We start from the raw sequence: 19,730 nt of genomic DNA on the forward strand, positions 1-19,730 counted from the left end.
CAGTGCTGAAAGGAAATGAGCTATCACACCAGGAGAAGACATGGAGAAACCTTAAATGCGTATCACTAAGTGACAGAGGTCAGTCTGAGAAGGCCACAAATGACATGATTCCAACCCTATGATGTTCTGGAGAAGGCAAAACGACAGAGACAGTTAGATCAGTGGTTGCAGATGTGTGTGTGTGTGTGTGTGTGTGTGTGTTTAAGGGGTGAATGAGGAGCAGAGCATGGAGGATATTTAGGGCAGTGAGACCATTCTGTGATACTGTGGTGGTGGATACACATATTAGACGTTTATCAAGCCTGTAAGATGTCCACCGCCAAGAGTGAAGCCTGAGGTAAACCATGACTTTGAGTGATGATAATGTACCAATGTGGGTTCGCCAACTATAATAAATGTAGAAGATGTCAGTCACAGGGACTCTGTGCATAAGGGACAGAGAAGGACAGGTGGGGACTCTGAACTTCCTTGTTCTAATTTTCTATAAACCGATGGCTGCTCTAAAAAATAAAATCTATAATTTTATAATAATAATAAATAGTATCAGTATGGACTCTGGAGCCAGTCTGCCCAGTTTTGAACCCTGCCTCGGCTGCCACGGTGTGTCAGCTTGGTGAGGCTGCCAAGCGCAGCTCTGCAATCAAACACTCATCTATGCTGCAGGGAGGGTGTCCGGCAGATGTGGCTGCAGTCCATGATCAGGTCAGGGGATGGTTCTAGAGTGTCTATGCAGCCCTGCTTCACTCAGCTGGAAACCCTGAAAGCAGAGCTGAGGCTTCCCTGGAGAAGAAGTCTGGCGTGTGCATGGCAGCTGCAGCCCGCGCCCGAGAGGTCCAGCCGGGGGCCTGTGGATGCTGGACCCGCCGTCGCTAAGCCAATCCCTGGCAGGGCATCTTCACACCCGTCTCCCTCTGGTCCCGCTTCTCTGGTGGGACCCTGACTGGCACAGCCACATATCAGCTGCATTCACACTGCTTCTGCTTGCAGGCGGTTCTGATGGCATTTGAGACTACAAGGGTTTAAATGACCAGTGTATTTGGTTCAAATCATGCTTTCAGCAAAAGAAGACACCGAGGGCCACAGAGGTTAGCTTACTGGTCATGACACCCCCCCGCCCCGGAGTCTGGGGGTCAGCAAGGTCAGGGATGGGTCCAGATCTGTGCAGCTGCCACACAGCTAGGCCAGTAGATGGAGGTTTGAGGAGCCCAGGGAAGGGCTGGCAGTCTGAACCTGACCACTTCCCACCCTGACCTTGGAAGGGATCCCAGCATCCACCTCCTGCAGCAGATGCCCCTCGTCCTCCCGGGGGACAGCCGAGAGCTTCCAATGGGTTTTTAATTAGAAACAATTGGAGGATCCAGCTGCTCCTCAAACGTTTCGAATTGCACATTTTTTGCATTCCTCCTCGACCTGGCACTGCTGGGACACTGCCATTTAAACAAATAGTAATAATAATTCTGGTATTCGAAATTTAAAAAAAATCACAGCCTTCCTTTCCTTGACTCATTTCCCGTGGTGTTTCCCTGGCCTAATCGAAACCCGACAGGCTGCGTAGCAAGGAAGCCAGTCTCCCCCTGCACCAGGGCAGAGTTCAGCGTGGAGAATAGTGTTGCCATCCAGAGTGGTGGGAAGAAGTTTAGGAGAGGGGGTTTCCCCTGCTGAAACTCCTGAGGTCCAGGAGGACATCCGCTGCATAGCATGCCACCCAGCCATTTGAGTCCAGAGAAAGAGTGAGCTAATGGCACTGGGATGTGGGACATCTTCTCATGGTTCCTCTCCTTGCTTTGCAAAGACACCAGAGCCCTCAGAAGTGATGTCCTCACAAGTGCTCTTACGAGGGGCAGAGGAGTGAAGTGTTTCATCCTTACACAGCTGGATAAGAATATGCAAACTATTGGCAACGATAAGAATCTCCATGAAGCCCACCACCAGGAGTTCTGGAGGCGAGGAGACATTCGCGGTGTCCATGCCCACACACGGGAGAGCAATTAAAGTGGCCAACACCTTCCTAACTGGTGTATTATATCAGTGATGATAATCATAGCTAACTTGGATTCAGCATTTACTGTGGAGCAGACACTTTATAGGCAGTACCTCACTTTAACCTCACAACAATGTAATTGGCTTGATAGGGTAGAAAATGTGATTGCTGCTATCGTTTTATGGAGGAAGCATTTGGAGAAGTGAAACATTTGATAAAGGAATATCACACAGCCGTGAAGGAAGCCACATTACCAGGCCAGTGCTTTGAACCACTGAGGCTCTGCTCATTTCAGGGGTAACTGGCAGAAGGAAGACGGTTTCACAGAGAGGTCACTGAGGATGCTCGGCAAATACTGACAAACAGGCATTAAAGAGCCATTAAAAAGAAAGAGGACACTGGCTTTAAACCGTGGAGCTAAAAGACTATGAATAGCATCATTATTATACACTTTGGAAAATGGTATGGCTCTATCTACTAAGGCTAAATGCCCAGCTATCCCACGACCCACCATGCATACCCAAGAAAAATGAATCCACACTTCCACCAAAGACGTATGAAGGACAAGAGCAGTTGTGGCAGCTTTGTTCACAATAACTCCAAACCAGGAAGTGCCAAAATGTGCACCAATTGTAGAATGGGTAAATGAGGTGAAGTGTGCTCATAAAACAGACAGTGTTCACAGCAATGAAGGAGAACAGAAGTCCAGTCCACACTGCTTGAATGAGTCTTTCAAGCTGATGATGAGTGAAGGGAGCAAGACCCTAAGAGCAAGACTCCCTTCATACAGAGTTCCAGAGTGGGCAGCACTGACCTGTACTGAGACATTAGGATAGGGGTACCCGTGGGAAATGTTGACTGGAGCAGGCACAGAGCCTTCTGGGGGACTAGAATATTCCATAATTGATCCAGGTGGTGGCTACACCAGGGTGTACCTGGGCTGTACACTTAATCATTGTGCACTTTACTGTGTATTCATAATATCAAGTAAAATTGAGAGAAAAGCACAAGCATTGCCCTCAACTAGCCTACAGCCTAGCTGGGATACTGGCATACTTTAGGGAGTGCAGAGAAGGGATATATTAGCAGACACTGGGATAGGGCAGGAAGGTGAAATGGAATCCTAAGTTAGACAACCTTAGAGTCTCCTTGAGACCCCCTGTTGGTTCATGAGGGCATCTCTACCTTCATGTATTATCTCCAAGGAGCGTGCAAGTGTGTGAATCCCTGCCCTCCCACATATGTGTGTGTGTGTGTGTGTGTGTGTGTGTGTGATTTGAGGTTTTGTGTACTTGCACCAAATAAGAAAAGCTGAAATGAAAAGTTTCATTGGTGGGGGTGAGTGGGTGACGGGCACTGAGGGGGACACTTGACGGGATGAGCACTGGGTGTTATTCTGTATGTTGGTAAATTGAACACCAATAAAAAATTATTTTATTAAAGAAAAAGAAAAGTTTCATTGGCATTGTTACCATCTGTAGTCTGAGTACATGAGGCACTTGTCCAAAGGTTCTCGTTTTTCCTAAACACTTCATGACCTAGTTGGTGCAGATTTAGATAAAAGGCAGAGAAACGAACTCCCGCCTGTTATGAGTGGGGTGGTGCAGCTAGACTCTGGATTCTTTCACTCAGACCTTCACATCACAGTTGTCACACGAGTGTGTAGCAAGAGCCATCAGAAGGGGACTGGGCTACTGCCCATCCCCCAGAAGTCACTCCTCCCATCTAGGTATCTCAGGAGCCCTTTGTAAAATAACAAAACCAAATATCACTGCTGAGAAGGGTGCATTGTGGATTGACTACTTGCCAGCCTTGGGATGGTCAGTCCTTAGATGTGCAGAGCAATTCAGATAAGAAATGAAATGCAATCAAGCATAGGGAATACTCAATGAGGTAATAATAGAAGGAGAATGCTTTTATTCTCTCTCTCTCTCTTGTTGATTTAGGGTTCTGAGCATATCTAAACCTAAGATTAATTCTTGAGTAAAGATGGACATCATTGGAGAGTCTACACCAAGCTTATGTCATCCCATCTGGGCTGGAAAAAAGTTGCCTCACCCTGGTTACTAGAACCTATATACCTAACTGATTTTCAAAAACCCCAATCAAATCAAAGCTAATCAAGTCAACCAACAGCTCTTGAGAATCTGCTTTGTCCCGTGTTCTCTGTTTAGCACTGTGGGTCATGAAGGAAAATGACATTGTCCATGCCCTCCTGGCACCCACAGCTTTATATCCCAGCCATACAGTCCTTAGAGAGAAGTGGTGGATGATTCACAGTGCCGTTAGGAATGTGGTTATTCTTCCGGGTCACAACTATGAACGTCAATCCCTCTGTATTATATACACTCAGAAGAACCAGCTAAGAGAGTTTCTGATTGTCAGAAGGTAACAAGTTCACACACATGAACTTCTGGGTGGATGGTATGTTAGTGAATGGATATCATTGAAAAGGCTGGAATTCATATACATAATTCAGGGAATGTTTTAGAGACAAAGTTGGTTACTTATTCCTTTGTGCCCCAGGTGTACTTTGGTCTACTGAATTATGGTAATTACATTACAGAATTACATTACACTTATTAATATTCATGACTATTCAACTGAATGGTGAAGCCCTTAGAAAGTGATAACTATGGTTTAATCAGCTCTGGATCCACAGTGCTTGGTACCTAGTAGGTGCTTAATAAATATTTGTTGGAAGAGCTAATGAATGAATGTGTGAGTATGAGTGACTGAATGTGCTCTTGAGAAAATGAGCATTTGTAAGATTTATTTTCTCATTTGGAAAACAAGGCTAATGTTGGCACTACTTCATTGTGAGGGTTGGTTAGGGTACTCAAGTAGAGCACTGAGCGGTTGTGTGCTAACACACGGTAAGTGCTCCATGTGGGACTGGGTGGTGATGGTGGTGGTGGTGGTGGTGGTGGTGGTGGCTGTGGTGGTGATAAGGATGCGGGTGATGATGGTAATGATAGTAACAATGGAGGTGATGGTGATGATGGTGGTGGTGATGGGATGACAATGGAGGTGTTGTTATTGGTGGTGGTGGTGATGATGGTGGTGATAGTGATGATGATGATGATGATGATGGTAGTGGTGATATTGGTAGTAATGATGATGATGATGTTGGTGGTGATGATAGAATGGTGAGACTGATGGTGATGGTGGCGATGATGGTAGTAATAACACTGGTGGAGGAGAATAGGAAGGAAAATGAAGAAAGGAATTTACTTCACTAATCGTCACTAACAAATCGATGTTAAGGTTGGAATTCCGTGTTCAGCCCTAACTTTAGAGCAGTTTCTCTGGAAGCATAAGACAAATGAGGGCTCTGCCTTGGAACTCCATGTGAACTCACCCTAGTGGGTTGGGGTCAAACTCTGGGCAGTGGATTGGCTCATTAAACAAATGACCTAATTTAGTACTTAAGACACCCAAAATTTACTATACTAATTTGTCAAGTCATCCAGAACAACCAAACCACAAACAGTTGGCCTAGTAGGTTTTAATGGAATTACAGGCAAAATTCAGATTGACCACTCAGTAAAAAGTTCAATTAAAGTAGAGCTGACAATTTAGTCTGTGGAACACTGAAGGGACTTTTATGGGCTGGTATAAATCTTCTGGCTAATTCTTTCATCTTGTCCTTTCCATTTTTAGCACCTCTCAAGGAGAATGGTTTATGGAACTGGGGAGTAGGAAGCAGGAAGTAGGAAACAGGAAGTAGAAGGGTTCTATTTTGGATGTGGCAACTGATAAGCCTGTTAAGGCCCCGCTTCCTTGGGGAGCAGCTGTGGAAAGGGGTCGTCCCGTTCGCTGGCTAGCAGTTGGGGACCAAATGAGGGAGGCGCGCTGCAGAGTCCGTAATCCAGCATCTGATGGTAGCTACAGAAATATAAAAACGGCGACTGGAAGCATGGTTACCACGGGATGTGTTCTTTTAGATGGAGACCTCTGGTCACACCTCCCTTGATAACTGAGGTAACATTTGGCATTTTTCTGCAGAGCATCCGGAGAGAGCGGACCTTGCCAGTCTCACCGTTCCGAGGCGGTAGAAGCGGTTATGCAAGTCGCGTTGTGGGGCGCCCCCCTCCCTCAGATCACCTGGACAGCTGTCTGCTTACATGGTGAGAATTGCCAAGCTTCCCATTTCAAGATCCATCTGGTTCTCACATCAAGCTAAGTCACAGTCTTAGGAGAGAGCCCGAGCACACCCGGGAGATGTGAAAATGTAGGAACGAGCGTGTTTATATTGTATTTGCATTAATGCTTCCTAGAGTTTATTTTCAAAGTGAAGAAAGAACAATGCATGGTAGGCTATTAAACCCAAACATAATCAGCTTAAAGTTAGGGGCGTGCTCCTCAGAATATTTTTCTCCCGTTCTGAAGGGTCCACTTGAGCAGGGAGTGGGGGTGGGGGACGGGCCGCGGCGAGCTCTCCCCAGGCCTGGGCCTGCCCCTGGGCCACTGCTGTTTGTCATATGGAGTGGATTAGCCTCTCTCACACTGTCAACTTGGGTGTTCCGCGCACAGCCTGTTTTTGCTGGGGTCTTGGTTTTGCTTTTTATAACGGCAGGAAGTGCCCCTCTCGGACCACATGTGAAATCGTGTGGGAACGGTGGGGAGGGGTGCGTGGGGTGTGGACATGAGAAAGCCTCCCCTCCAATGGACGGGTGTGGGGGGAGGCAGGGAGGGAGACATGCGTGCTGGCCAATTTAACTTTACGGGGCCTGGTTGGCAGGAGGACGGGGAGGCGGAGGCTTTCTTGATGGAACCCGCCTGTCCCTAATAGATCTGCCCCTCGTATTTTACAATGCCGCGTAGAATCGTGGCGGGGCCATTAAAGCACGACGGACTACAGCTGCTGCTTAATTTGTTCGAAATTTCCTGCCGGCCTCGCCAGACGTGTACAGGAAATGGGCGGTAAATGTTTAATAGGTCATACCTAACCAGACAATTAACAGGTGCTGTCATTTAGAAAATCCCACATGGTGTGCGTGCATATCCACAACTGGATCAAGCGTGCCGTTTTGTTTTTTCCTTTGGAATAAAGGCAGGCATAATGTTATGGGGAGGTACCCAACAGGGGACCTCGGAGAATAAAACTCAGAGTTGGGTGACCCCCTGGATCTCACCTGTGACCGGCCCTGCCCTTCTGTATGCAAGAATGCTGCCCCCCATGGAGGCCCTAGTGGGGGACTTCCATGGTGGGTGGGTGCTGGGAGCCGGGAGCCTCTGGGCTCCCGGAGGAGGGACTTGCTCCCCTGTGCATCCTTTGCCAACCTGTCCACACAGCAAGGGGTGGCCCCGCAGGAAGCACAGAGGGTGGCAAAGGCCCTTCCATGGCCTAGGAGCTCTCAGATAGGACCGGAAGTGCAGTCGAGCCTGGAATGGAGTGAAGTGTGTGTGTGTATGCGTGTGTGCATGTGTGCACGCGTGTGTGCACCTGAGCAGGGTGGGGGAGCAGTGTCACAGCCATGCCAGCCTTATCCTCGCGGTGGGTCTCTGCGGCTGTTTCCCCCAAATCCCCACGCCCCTCAGTTCTGCTACATAATATTACCAGACCCATGCCCACGTCCTAGGAGGGAGGTGGAGTATCACCTCTACTTTTACAAAGGGGAAACTGAGGCACCCATGGGCTCAGAACCTGGCTGGTAGCAGAACTGGGAATTGAGCCCAGAAACCTTGAGTCTAGAGCCCTGCATTGGACAGTGCCACCAAAGGACAAGTCAGAAGACAAAACACCCAGACTCCATATCCAGCAACCAACCTGTTAAGATGTTGAGACAGTTCTCTTGAGCCTTCCTTTATGGAAAAAAAAATAATTTTTTTTTTTTTTTTTTTTACAACATCAATGTTTTGTTCTCTATGGAGTTTTGCAACCTTCTCCTTATAATTACTCTTACGTGGTGATTATTTCCTGCTGTTCACCTGCAGAAACGTGGTTTCCAATGGCAGCCTGTACTCCATCTAATAATGTGTTAAATTATTCAAACAATTCCCTTTTTTGACATTTAGGCCACTTCTAATTTTTCTTGTTTATAAGGCATATATATAAAGTATATATATATATATACACTTGTATATATCTCTGACCATTTTAATGCTTTTACAATCAGAGTGAAGGAAGCCTATGCATACAAAGTCCTCAAGTCAGTGGGGGAGGATGGGGTGCAGAGAGGGTGGGAACAAGGGGATTAGAATCTCCAGGAGGTGTGAGAAGGAAACAGACTTCTGCTCATGGCCACGGCGGGCTCCGACAGAGAAGGTGTAGGACAGGGTTGTGTCATCATAACTAAGCCATGTCGGATTCCACCCTAGGCAGTTCCGCTGACTGATTAGCCAACAACAGATTGCGAATATTCGCAGAAACAAAGATGGAACCAAATGGGACCAGTGGGGACTGGGAGAGAGTAGCGTTGGAGGGAGAGTCAGCGGTGGACGAGCCCATGTGGGGTGCACTCACTCATCAGCTCCTGGATCCCTTTCATTCCTTCCTTCCAGAACTGCGTTTCAGCGCTGTGGTAAAGAGGAGTCAGTGGGATCCAATGTCTGTGGAGAGATCTCTGGGGAAGGGTCAGTCACCTAGTTCCCAGATCAGAACCCGCATTTCACAGGAGCCAAGGGAATCACACGCACACATGGTACTCAAAGAGCTTTGGCTGCAAGTTGTCCCTGAGACCTTAGGTCACCTGCACTGATACCTCTCCCCCTCCCACAAAACAGCACCAGGGACATGTAGACAGCGATTCAAGCCAATGGGCGCTGTGCCCAGGCTGGGTCAGCCTGGAGGGCAGGGAGCTTCCTGGGGCAGCTTGCTGCCCTGTCTCCTCCTCATGGCTCTGCGGAGAGCTCCCCAAAGATGCAGTGTGGGCAAACCCAGCCCAAAGGAACCCACAGAGAACCCAGGCTCACAATGTCTTTCCACTGCGCCTCAGAGGTCTTAAAAATTCTAGGTGCTCAACAAAGCTTTCCGACAGAGAGAAGAGTCCCTTGTGAGGTTCTCAGATGATGGGGCCACTCCCTGACATGTCCACACCACCTCCGTGCTTATTGCCAGTCTGGGGCAATGGGAAGTGTAGGGTTCAGGGCTGGTCGGGTGCTGACTTGGCTGCTCGGGGACTGAGTTTCCTGGGATGTGGGCTTCTGGAGACGCAACTAGGAAGGTCTCCAATGAACGGGATGTTGCTCACACTAGTTGGGAGACACCTTTCAGACAAAGTTACTGAAGCCTGAAGACACCGATGTCCCCCCGGGGAGTTTGCACAGCTGGTCAGAGGCTGAATCGATGTGTCCCGCAGGTCACCTGACACCCACGCACCCCGCCTCCACAATCCCGTGCAAATGTCGAGATGGTGATCATTGGCACCGGCTGTCAGGTGGCCCTCAGCTCCCATCCTCCCTGATACTACCTGCGTGAAGTTCAAGTCTACTAGAGTTCAAAAGATGGTGTAAAAACAACATCTGAAAAGTCTTCTAATAGTTCATGACTAATGGGCTGGACTTGGCTGTCCAATAAATTGTCTACTTCTTGCAGCAGTTACACTGATGACCCTCAGGCCCCTTATCAGCACTTGATGCTCGTGTAAACCAACCCTCATTAATGACAGGATGAAAGCAGTGACACTGTGCAGGCCTCCTCCTGCTGTCCTCATCACACTTTGAAGTCCAGCTGCTAATAGCGCCGCCAACCACAGGCATAAAAACGGGTGGCAGGTTATACAGACGTGTAATTTCAGACAATTGATGCCGGTTGTCACTTCTGCCAGAAGGCTTCTTTTGCTCTTGCCGGTGATGGCAGAGCAGGCCTCATGGGGTGCAGGGACATCCCCTCCCGAGAGATTTGAATATTCTAGGGCACAGGGTGTAAATGGCAGCTTGAGAGCTGAATCTGTCCATAGATGTGTTTACATTTTTACAAACTAGTTCATAACTTAAAAATAGTATATTTTATCTAAAAATCTGGAGGTCTGGCTTTCTTTTTTTTTTTTTTAACAATTTTATTTATTTATTCATGAGCGACAGAGAGAGAGAGAGAGAGAGAGAGAGAGAGAGAGAAAGGCTCCATGCCTGCCCATGGGAGCTCTACATGGGGCTCGATCCTGGGTCTCCAGGATCATGCCCTGGGCTGAAGGCGGCGCTAAACCACTGAGCCACCCAGGCTGCCCTGGCTTTTCTTGATAAATTGGAAGACCCACCCACAGCTGGACATTCCCTATGGCGGTGGTTGACTGCATGTGGGTAGGGCTGTCCGATGGTGCCCCGTGTGCTCTGTCATTCTGCACCCGTGCTCTCTGTCCATAAGCCGAATGCTCGGCTGTGTAGATGATGGAATCTGGAGCCAGTTTCAGGGTCTCTCAGTCTAGTCCTCAAAACCCTTGATAGGAAAAAGAGGGTACAAGAGGTGTAGAAAGAACTCCCGGCCAGGGGTCACCTGTCTGGCTTTGTGTCTGGGCCCCACTGTGGATGTCACATGGAGATTGCTGCCCACCTGTCACCTGGCCTCCTCACCTGTGTGAGTCTGAGGCGGAAGCGGCCTCAAGAATCCTTGCAAGTTCTCAGCTCCTCTTTCTCTGCCATACAGCCTGCAGTTTTCTCTTCCTCGCCTCCCTCGTGGGTTGGGGAAATTCACATCAATGATGAAAGGGAAACGAACTGGAGGGGTTCTGGATCTGGTGACACTTGCCTGAGACTCAGAACAAGGCACCATGTCCTCTGGGCCTCTGTTTTCAAAGCGAGAGCGTTGGGACAATCTGGCCATGTGAATCTGGACAGTGTTCCCCTCGTCCAGGTGACATGGCCAGTGTTGAGAGACCACGAAGTCCGGATGTGTCCCCATGGCCTTGGGAAGAGACACAGCATTCAGTGTGGAGTGGACCTGGGTGGTGGGGAGGATGGGAGCTGAAATGTTCTCACTGGGATTTCAACTGCAGCCCCCTCCCCTCCTGGCTGGGAGACCTCAGGCCAGCCTTTCACTTCTCGTACCCAGTTTCCTTATCTGTCAAATGAGGTAACAGAGCTGACCTTGGAAGGGTTCTTGTTGAAATAGGACCACAGATGTGCAGGATGTGTAGCCTGGTGACTGGCTATAGTCACTAGGAGTCCCCGAGGATGCAAAATCCTAATTCTGCCTCAGAGACCTTGGTATGTGACAGTCAGAGCAGAAAAGCCTGCATAGACCCTTCAAGTTACATGTTATTGATGGGGAAGAGCCATTGCCCACAGATACTCAGCCTTGGGCTTAGGACAGCCCAGTTGCTTCCACTCTGCAAGAATGCCCTGCAGACCTACCACGAGCCCAGCACCGAGTGGCCAGAAGAGTCTGCATGGTCCCAGCCTCCAGAAAAGGATTCTCATGCTGAGAATGCTGAGAGTGTCAGAGGCTTGAGGGAGAGAGGAGAAGAGAAAGAGGAAGGAAGGAAGTGTGTGTGGGGTGTGTGTGTGGGGGGAGCGGAGGTGACTACATGAGAAGGTGAATGGCAGGGAACCCTCTTCTCCCTGACAGAGGCGATCAGATGGCCTGCCACGGAGGAGGATGCTCAAGAAAGATGTAAAGTATTTATGTCACAGGAGTTGAAAAAGTAGCTGCCTGAGGACTGAGCTTGTGTGTGGGCACCATTGGTTTGGAAATGTGGGGTTGAGGCAGAGGAAGAAGTCATAAATGATGCTAGAATTTTCTGTGCAGGCAGAGGAGGGGTAGTGTTGGTGTTAACCAGATTGGTGGAGCAGTAAATACAGGTTGGGTGAAGGGGCGAGGCAGGTGCATGAAGCTTGGGGTGTTGGGACATTTGGCTCGAGAGTCTTCTCCAGTTTCCTTTGGGAACCCCAGTTGATGTGGATCTATGTTAAAAGACCTCAACCCTCTTGTTTGGAGCAAAGTCACCCTGCAGTTCAGAGTAGGTGCTCAGCAAGTATTTGAGGTGGACAGAGTGCATTACTGAGACGTAGAGCAACCTGCCCCACTGCAGGACCTGCCTGGGGACGTCACCGTAGTCATGCCTCCTCGAGGCAGCATGGTGAAAGGATGCCTGGGATCGCGGCTGGATTCAGGTTCTGGGAATGTGTTTTAATAAAGACATGAAAAGTGGGGGAGGATGTAGTGTGGCTATCAGGATCAGAAGAGGGGGCAATGATTCTAGCTGCAGGGAGCAGCCCTTGTTTTGAGTTTGTGGGCACGGCACTTACCAGGACCCCGTCCCTCGGTCATTTACATGGTGGGGATGAGATATTTGAGGATCAGGGTGCACCACACTGGGCTAGACGTTTCAAACTGACCTTCCCCACCCACGGTGCGTAGGTTGAGTGTACATTTAGGATCATAAGTGATTGCAATCCTTATGTTGTAATTGCCGGCCTGCTGGTCTGCATCCTCTCTCTGTAAATTCCGTCTCTCAGGCTTGACCCGGGGTCCAGGCCTTGGGTAATACTTACCGCGTGTAAGGACCAATGAGTGGTACACTCTGTCCCCAGCTGGCTCTTCCCCGGGGAGAAGTAGAGGAAAATGATGAGCAGAGGAGGAGATGGTCCCTCCAGTCCTGGTTCTGCTGCTTCCTGGCTGTGTGGTTTGGGGACAAGCTGCCATCGCCCAGGCCCCATGCTCTCCGAGGATCCGGGTTCTGTGAGCCCGGTTTGCTTCGTTTGCTCTTGCTCCCCCACAGCCAGAGAGACTTGCCTTCACAGGGTGGGGATGTGCTGGCAACCTCCTCCCCATTTTCCTCTGACTGTGACGGCAAGCGGTGCTTTCCCAGGTGTGGGTGGTCCACCGCTACCAGGGAGACCTCAGGGAGCGTGGGCTCCCACACATTCTTTGGGCCTAACCTCTGGAAGATGATTCCTGTATGAAAGAAGGCCCCCTGCTCAGGGTTTCCAGGCACTTTTGAAACTGCACCTTCCTGCGAGTGTGGCCAGGCCTGACATGGTTCTCAGACCACATCTGCACCAGGTATGGCCCCGTCGTTGGGGTCAGGGCTGCAGGTACCAGACTCAAATGTGTACAACCTCTGCCGAGAGCTGGCCCCTGTCTCCTCCTGCCTCCTCTCTGTCCTTCCCTTTGAAGTCGGTGGGGCTCTGGGGTACAGCTGAAAATGCAGAGGTGCGGAAGTGAAGACGCTGGCTCCGGTGGTCCTGGCCAGAATGGAGGGCCAAGGTGCCAGAAGGTGGTTGGCAGCCTCCATGTGCAATTTTTCCAACATGAGAGGTTTGGGAAGGCTTCAGATACCTTGGACTCAGAGCCCTGAAACTGTGGCCCACCCGCTCCTGGAGAACTTTCCCAGGTTCACAGAGCATCTTGGGTGAGTTCCTCCTCAGCTCACTTGGGGGCTGGGCTGAGCCTTTCATGAACGGTCACACCTTGCCATGCCTTTCATTCAGGAGGGACCTGCAAGCCACCACTCACTGGATTTGAATCTGGATGGCTTCCGCGGTGTGGACGACTGTACTGAGAGGCTACCTGGCCTGGGGTTGGCCAGAGACCTAACCCTGCACCAGACCAAGAGCAAGTAATCCAGTGCTCTTACATCCTGGGGGTGGCACAAATTGAGGAGTGAGAAGGAGGCCAGGGTGCCATGTTGCTCCAGAACCCACTGTCTGTCTCCCAAATACCCCTTGTCAGGTAGGGCAGAGGGAAGAGGCAGGAGGAGACAGCTTGAGCCTGAGCCAGAATATGAGTGGGTGCAAGTCTGCCACCCTGGGCAGGTGCACCTCTAAGTGCCTCTCTGTCCTACGCACATAGGGGTTGGGGAATGGAGACACGTAGGAAACAAAGCTCAGAACACGCATCTACAAAATGCAGTCATTCACTCAACAAACTCTTCTTTTGAGCATCTAATCTATGCAAGATGTTGTGTTCAATCTGCAGCAGATGGAAGAAATAGTTCATTCCTTCAAAAGTGTGCAGAACAGGACACTGGCTCTAGCTGGGTTTCAGATTCAGGTCTGTAGGTCCCAAGGCGGATAGTCTCACATCCCAGAGCCTCAGTTTCCCCCTCACAGAGGCGTCATGAGGATCCAGGGAGCCGAAGCCCGAGCAGCCTGTGGCAGGGGCAGTGAGCCCTGGAGATGTGGCTGTGGCAGCAGCACTGGGGGCTGTTGTCTGGCAGGAGAAGGAGCACAGGTGCACGAGGCAGCTCTGAACACACTCAGCCACTTCTGTTCGCACCTGCCTCGTGGCACTCCCCACGTGTGGTAACTACTGGGTCCTGTGCTCGGTGTCCCCTGGATGACCCTGGAGCTTCTTGTCCCCAGGAGTGTCACATTATTCACATTGGAACCCTCAGCCTCAAAGAGCTGAGTCCATGTGTACGCCCTCCCCCAGCTCTCCCAGCACCTGCGCTGTTCCATCTTTCTCTTGCATGTGACCTAGCTTAGTTCCTCACCTTGGTTTCTCACTCTCCCCACTAGAGTATCAGCTCCAGGAGGGTAGGAATTTTGTCTGTCTGTCTGTCTGTCTGTCTCTCTCTCTCTTTCTCTCAAAACACACAAGCAGGAGGGGAGGGGCAGAAATGGAGAGAGAGAAAGAGAGAGAGAGAGGGAGAGTCTCCAGCAGGTTCCACACTCAGTGCAGAGCCCAACCTGGGGCTCCAGCTCGTAACCCTGAGATCAGCACCTGAGCCGAAATCAGGAGTCTGACGCTCAACTGACTGGGCCACCCAGGTGCTTCGACATTTTGTCTTTCATTGATCACTGATTTATCCCAGTGCCTAGACGCATCCTCTGTGTGTGCACACCCGCAGTCCCTGCCACGTAGTAGCTCCTGGATACACGTTGTCAAATGGACTCACGAGTAAAGCAGCCCTGCTTGTGTTCTAGCGCAGAGCCGGGCCATGGCAGGCCTGTCTGCGGGTGTCCCCTCGTGGGATTTGTGAGGGTTACTCACTCTCCCAGCGCCTCAGCCAGCACATCCGTAGCATGGCGACAGCGACAGGGCTTACCGCCGAGGTGCAGGAGGATGACCGCGATGCAGGTGGGGAGCGCTTAGCGCTTGGCCTGCCCCTGGGGTGTGAGGACCATGTCAGCCATCATTGCCACCACCTCACTCCCCTGAAGCTGGTCATCCGGAAGGGCTGTGTCCTAGGTTTCTGCCAGAACAGTGTCACCGTGTCCTCCCGTCATGACCCCTGTTACCTTCCGTGCCGCCATCTGACTCAGCAATTTTGGGGGAGTGTCCTCCACATGGTGACAGCTGCACATCCAGTCCCTGGTGGATTTAAGCTGTTGCTTGTGCCACCAGCAATGTGGCCTCCATCACTCCTCTGCAGTGAGAGCCCCGCAACCCATCCCTGCCCCTCTTCCCTCCAGCCACCCGCCAAAATGCTGCTCTAGACCGTCATCCTAGGGCACAGTGAGCACACGGAGGGACAGGCCCTGGCCAGAGTTCAAATCTCATGATTCCCAGTCCCACTGTCCAGGCACATATTTAAAGAGCACCTACTCTTTGCACAGTGGCTTGGCTGGCTCTGTCCACTGTCCTCCGATCTAGGACGGCCCGGAGGAGCCCCTGCCCCTCTACCTGCCACATCTGGGACTCATTGGTGCCGTCACGACGGTTTGTTTATGTGTAATTTCTGGCTAAGACTTGAAAGTTGAACTACCGCTCCTTTGTCTAAACAGTCACTACTGTTATACAAAACGCAGGCCATCTCCTGCCTTGGATGTTGGACCAGAATATCTATTCCCAGTGCACCTCGTGAGAGAAATCAAAGAGGCTTGTTTACTCCCAAATGAAAACTTGCAAAGTTCAGAATCCCACAGGAGTGGCTGTCTCACCGGGAGGAGGAGGCGTCCTGAGAAGCTCACGGTGCAGCCAACAGGTTTGTTTACGGACACATCTTCTCTGCTTAGGAGTCAGACATCCTGAAGCTCCGGACAGGCGGAGGCGGGGTCCTCCAGCTGGGGGACAGGTCCGTGTCCATGAAGCGGGGTCGGCAGCTTCCCCCGCGGCCCGTGCCACTGCCTGAACCGCCCTGCTTCCTCCCAGGGAAGGCGCAGAGGCAGGTCGGTTTCCAAGAGAAAGTCTCCTTTGTTTCTCCTGCAAATGTTTTCATTAGAGAGGGGCTTCTCCTGTGTGCATCGTCCCTGACCTCTGGAAGCCCCAGTCGTCGGGTTTCAGGACCACGATTTGGACAGCTGCACACACTGGCCTGGCAGGTATGTGAGCAGGGCGGCGGCTCACCGCGCCCAGGGAGGCCTTGGCCTGGCCCCATCCTTCCTGCAAGCACGGGCCCTGTGGGGCGCCCGCCCCTTCTGTGGCCAGCTGTCCGCCAGAACAGGTCCAGCGGCCCTTCCACCGACAGCAGAACTCCTCTGGGGCCCCAGCTTATAATTTATTCAATTATGCCTGGGCGGGAAGGGGGAGAGGGGGCTGCCTGACTTCCGCGTCTTTCTCCTGTGGGTGGTGGGGTCCAGAGGACTTCCACCCGGCTCAGTTCTCAGGGCCGGGGATAGTGAGTTGTAGGAGGGCCTAACCAACAAAATGCAGCTGTTCCCAGAACAAGGCCAGGGAGCCCCCAGTGCCCCCTGTGTCTTGTAGAGCATGAGCGCCAGCGTCTGTCACATGCAGAGCCTGACAGCAGTTCTGTGAGGATTCTGGAGCTGCCCACACCAAGCTCCATAAACCAGAGGGCTTTAAACCACAGAACCTCAGCCTCTCGCAGTTCTGGAGGCCAGAAGTTTGAGGTCAGGGCATCAGCAGCACTGTGCTCCCTCCAGTGCCCTGGGGAGGCTCATCCTTCCTGCCTCTCGCCTACCCTGCAGTGGTGCTGGCAGTCCTTGGCTGATGGCCACATCCGTCCAGTGTCTGCTTCTGTCTTCACATGTATGTCTTTCCTCTGTGCATGTCTGTGTCTGTGTCCATATTTCCCCCTTATTAGGGCCCCAGGCATTGGATTCAGGGCCCACTCCATGCCCCGTGACCTCATCTGTCATCTGGTGGTATCTGCAAAGCCCCTATTCTGAATAAAGCCACGTCCACAGGTAAGGGGATTAGGGCTTGGACACATATTCCCAGGGGAGGCCATTCCACCCGGGGCAGAGCTATTCTCTGCAAGCACCCATTTTACTTTGATGTCTCAGTTTTCTCATGTGTTGATGGGATAAGAGTCCAACCTTCTTCGTTGGGCAGATATGGGGAGTCAACTGGCTGAGAGATGTAGCATCCTTATAACCTGGCACGTGGCAAGTGACATACAAGGGCATTTTGTTCTTACTGTTATCGTCAGCCACAGGGCTCCACAAACAACACAGAAAGAGGGTCAGGGTCAGACGCAGGTTATATACTTTAGTGATCTCTAGTTACCATTAGAATAAAACCCACTCAGCCCCCAAACCTCATCCTGACCACCGTCCTGGCCACGTGGGCCTCTCTTCTCCCCATGTCACACAGCTGCTGTGTGGGGACTCTCTCATGCCTGTTGCCAACCCCATTGCCTGGAAGGCTCTTCTCAACATCTATGATAGCTGGGCTGCTTCTCAGCTCCCGACCACCTGTGGCCAGGCAGTACTCCAGGACAGTGTCTTGTCACCCCACTGCTGTACTGTTTTGCTTTGTCTGTACCACTAACTGGGTGTCATTTTACGGAGGTCTGTGTTTGCCTGTGCTCATTATCTGAATGGGTCTAGAACGTAAACCCACGAGGGCAGGAGCTGCCTGCTTCATTGTCCTCAGTGTGCTTCTGGCACTGTGGATCCTCCATGGTCAGACCACCTAGCCCCTTCCAGGGGCAGATGCCATCTTGTTGGGAGCCTCCATCTGAGGACCCATAGGGAAGAGCAGAGCTTGCTTTGACTCACCTGTCCTTATGCTTTCCTGTCCTCTTTGTTTCTGTTGAAGTTTTTATTTTGAAAAGAATTAGGGTCCATCCATAGAAAGATGCCCAGATGTTACAACAGACTCCCAGATTTTCGCCACCTGGATTCACTTATGTCAGCATTTAGCCATATCTGTGCTTTTGCTTCTTTTCTCTCTCATGGTCATTTCATGGTCATTGCTTGTTTCTTCACTTTTGCTGAACTCTTTAGAAGTGATCTGTGGGATGTGTCACATCCTGCCCCTGAAGGCGTCAGCACTGTCCTGTAAGAACAAGGACGTTTTCCTGCACAATGTCACGGTGCTTTAGCAAATGCTCATGTGTCCTAATACAGTGCTTTATGGCAACTTTCAGCCTCCCATTCAGGCATCAACCTAGACTCAACATCACCACCGGTATTGTGCCTCATTGGTTTCCTTGAATCTGGAACATTCCTCAGCCTTGTCTTCGTCTTTCATTTCACCAGCATTTTGGAAGAGTGAAGACTTTCCCTTTTGTAGCTTGGCCCTCTGTTCACGTTTGTCAGATAGGTGTTAACTGAGCTTACACATTCTGGGAAATTCAGAGTTTTTAAAAATGAGAGACTTTTCCATTATAAAAAAAACACTTCATATTTTAAAACATCAGTAAATTTAGCAACCTTGGGCCCATATTCCATGTGGTTTGTTTTTGCACAGTGACCACCCCCCAGCCTTCAGTCTCAGGGGCAATGAGTGTGTGACCCTTGGCATCATGGTCAAAGGGACCGTGTGTGACCCTGGACATGTCCCTTGCCACTAGGGGTCTCAGGGAACAATAACAGAGAAAACATTTGAGGAGAGAACGTCTTACAAGCATCAGCCCCCAGGAGATACGATCTTTTCCCTCTAAATCTGCGGAAGATTTAAATAGATGCTTCCTGCCAGAAGGAGGGGCATGGGGTGCCACAAGGGAAGACAACACCTCACCGAGAGCAGTTGGTGTGCTGCACAGACTTGTGCAATAGCAGAAGGAAGAGGTGATGAGTGGCATTGCTGAGAAGTGGCCCTGTAACCCATCCATAAAGGGCTTATCAGCTGCGGAGATCTTTCTCAAGAACTTAGATGCTGACAGCCCCATGCAGTGAGAATGTCAGTCTCAAAGAGAAGGCAAGTCATGCCCGTGTGGGTTGCCGTGGGCCTTGGCCAGGACAAGCCAACACCCCAGCCATGCCTTCCTAAGACCTTATCCAACCCCTCCATTAGAGTTGTAATTTCCCAAGTTCAGACGAGTCCATGCTCAGTGTCGAGCCCCCAGCAGCTGTGACGTTCTCATATTTTGAATAAATGCATATATTATTGAATAAATGCAAAGTGACCATTTTTATTTTCAACTAATTCTTTCATCCTTCAAGTAAGCACTTTTCAACCATTTCAAACGGTATCCCCTTCTGAGAAACAGAGAAACACGTCCCATTTTAAAAACTGATTTGCACACCCATTCCTCCAAAGTTCTATAAGAATGAGTTCTTAATAATCATAATCCCATCTAAAAATCTCTGCCAACCAGAAATATTTTGTCACTCTGTACTTCCAAGTTGTGTTAAAAAGCACCCCCGCCAAACATTATATAATATTGTGACATGGAATATTCTTTCCTATTCTACATACATCTCTACTCTAGAGGTTATCCATGCTCTGAGTAGGGCTGTCTGTGGGGAACATACTGCACCCTTTGGCAGAGCAACTCTGACCTAAAGCTCTAGGATGGAGACCCTCCCGTAGAGCACTGCTCTGGAGTCTTCACCAGGAGGCTGGTCTCAGGTCTAAAGGAGCTGGTCTTGTAGAATCTGCTCCAGTGGGTCCACTCACAGCCCCGGATTCTCCTCTTTCCTCTCCCACATGGAGGAAATGCTGACCCTTGGACAGGGAAAACAGAAGGCAAGAGAGCAAAGCCACCAAAAATGTCCAACTACAAATGACATC

This window comes from Vulpes vulpes, chromosome 12, assembly GCF_048418805.1.
Source record: "Vulpes vulpes isolate BD-2025 chromosome 12, VulVul3, whole genome shotgun sequence".
NCBI classification, from domain to species: domain Eukaryota; kingdom Metazoa; phylum Chordata; class Mammalia; order Carnivora; family Canidae; genus Vulpes; species Vulpes vulpes.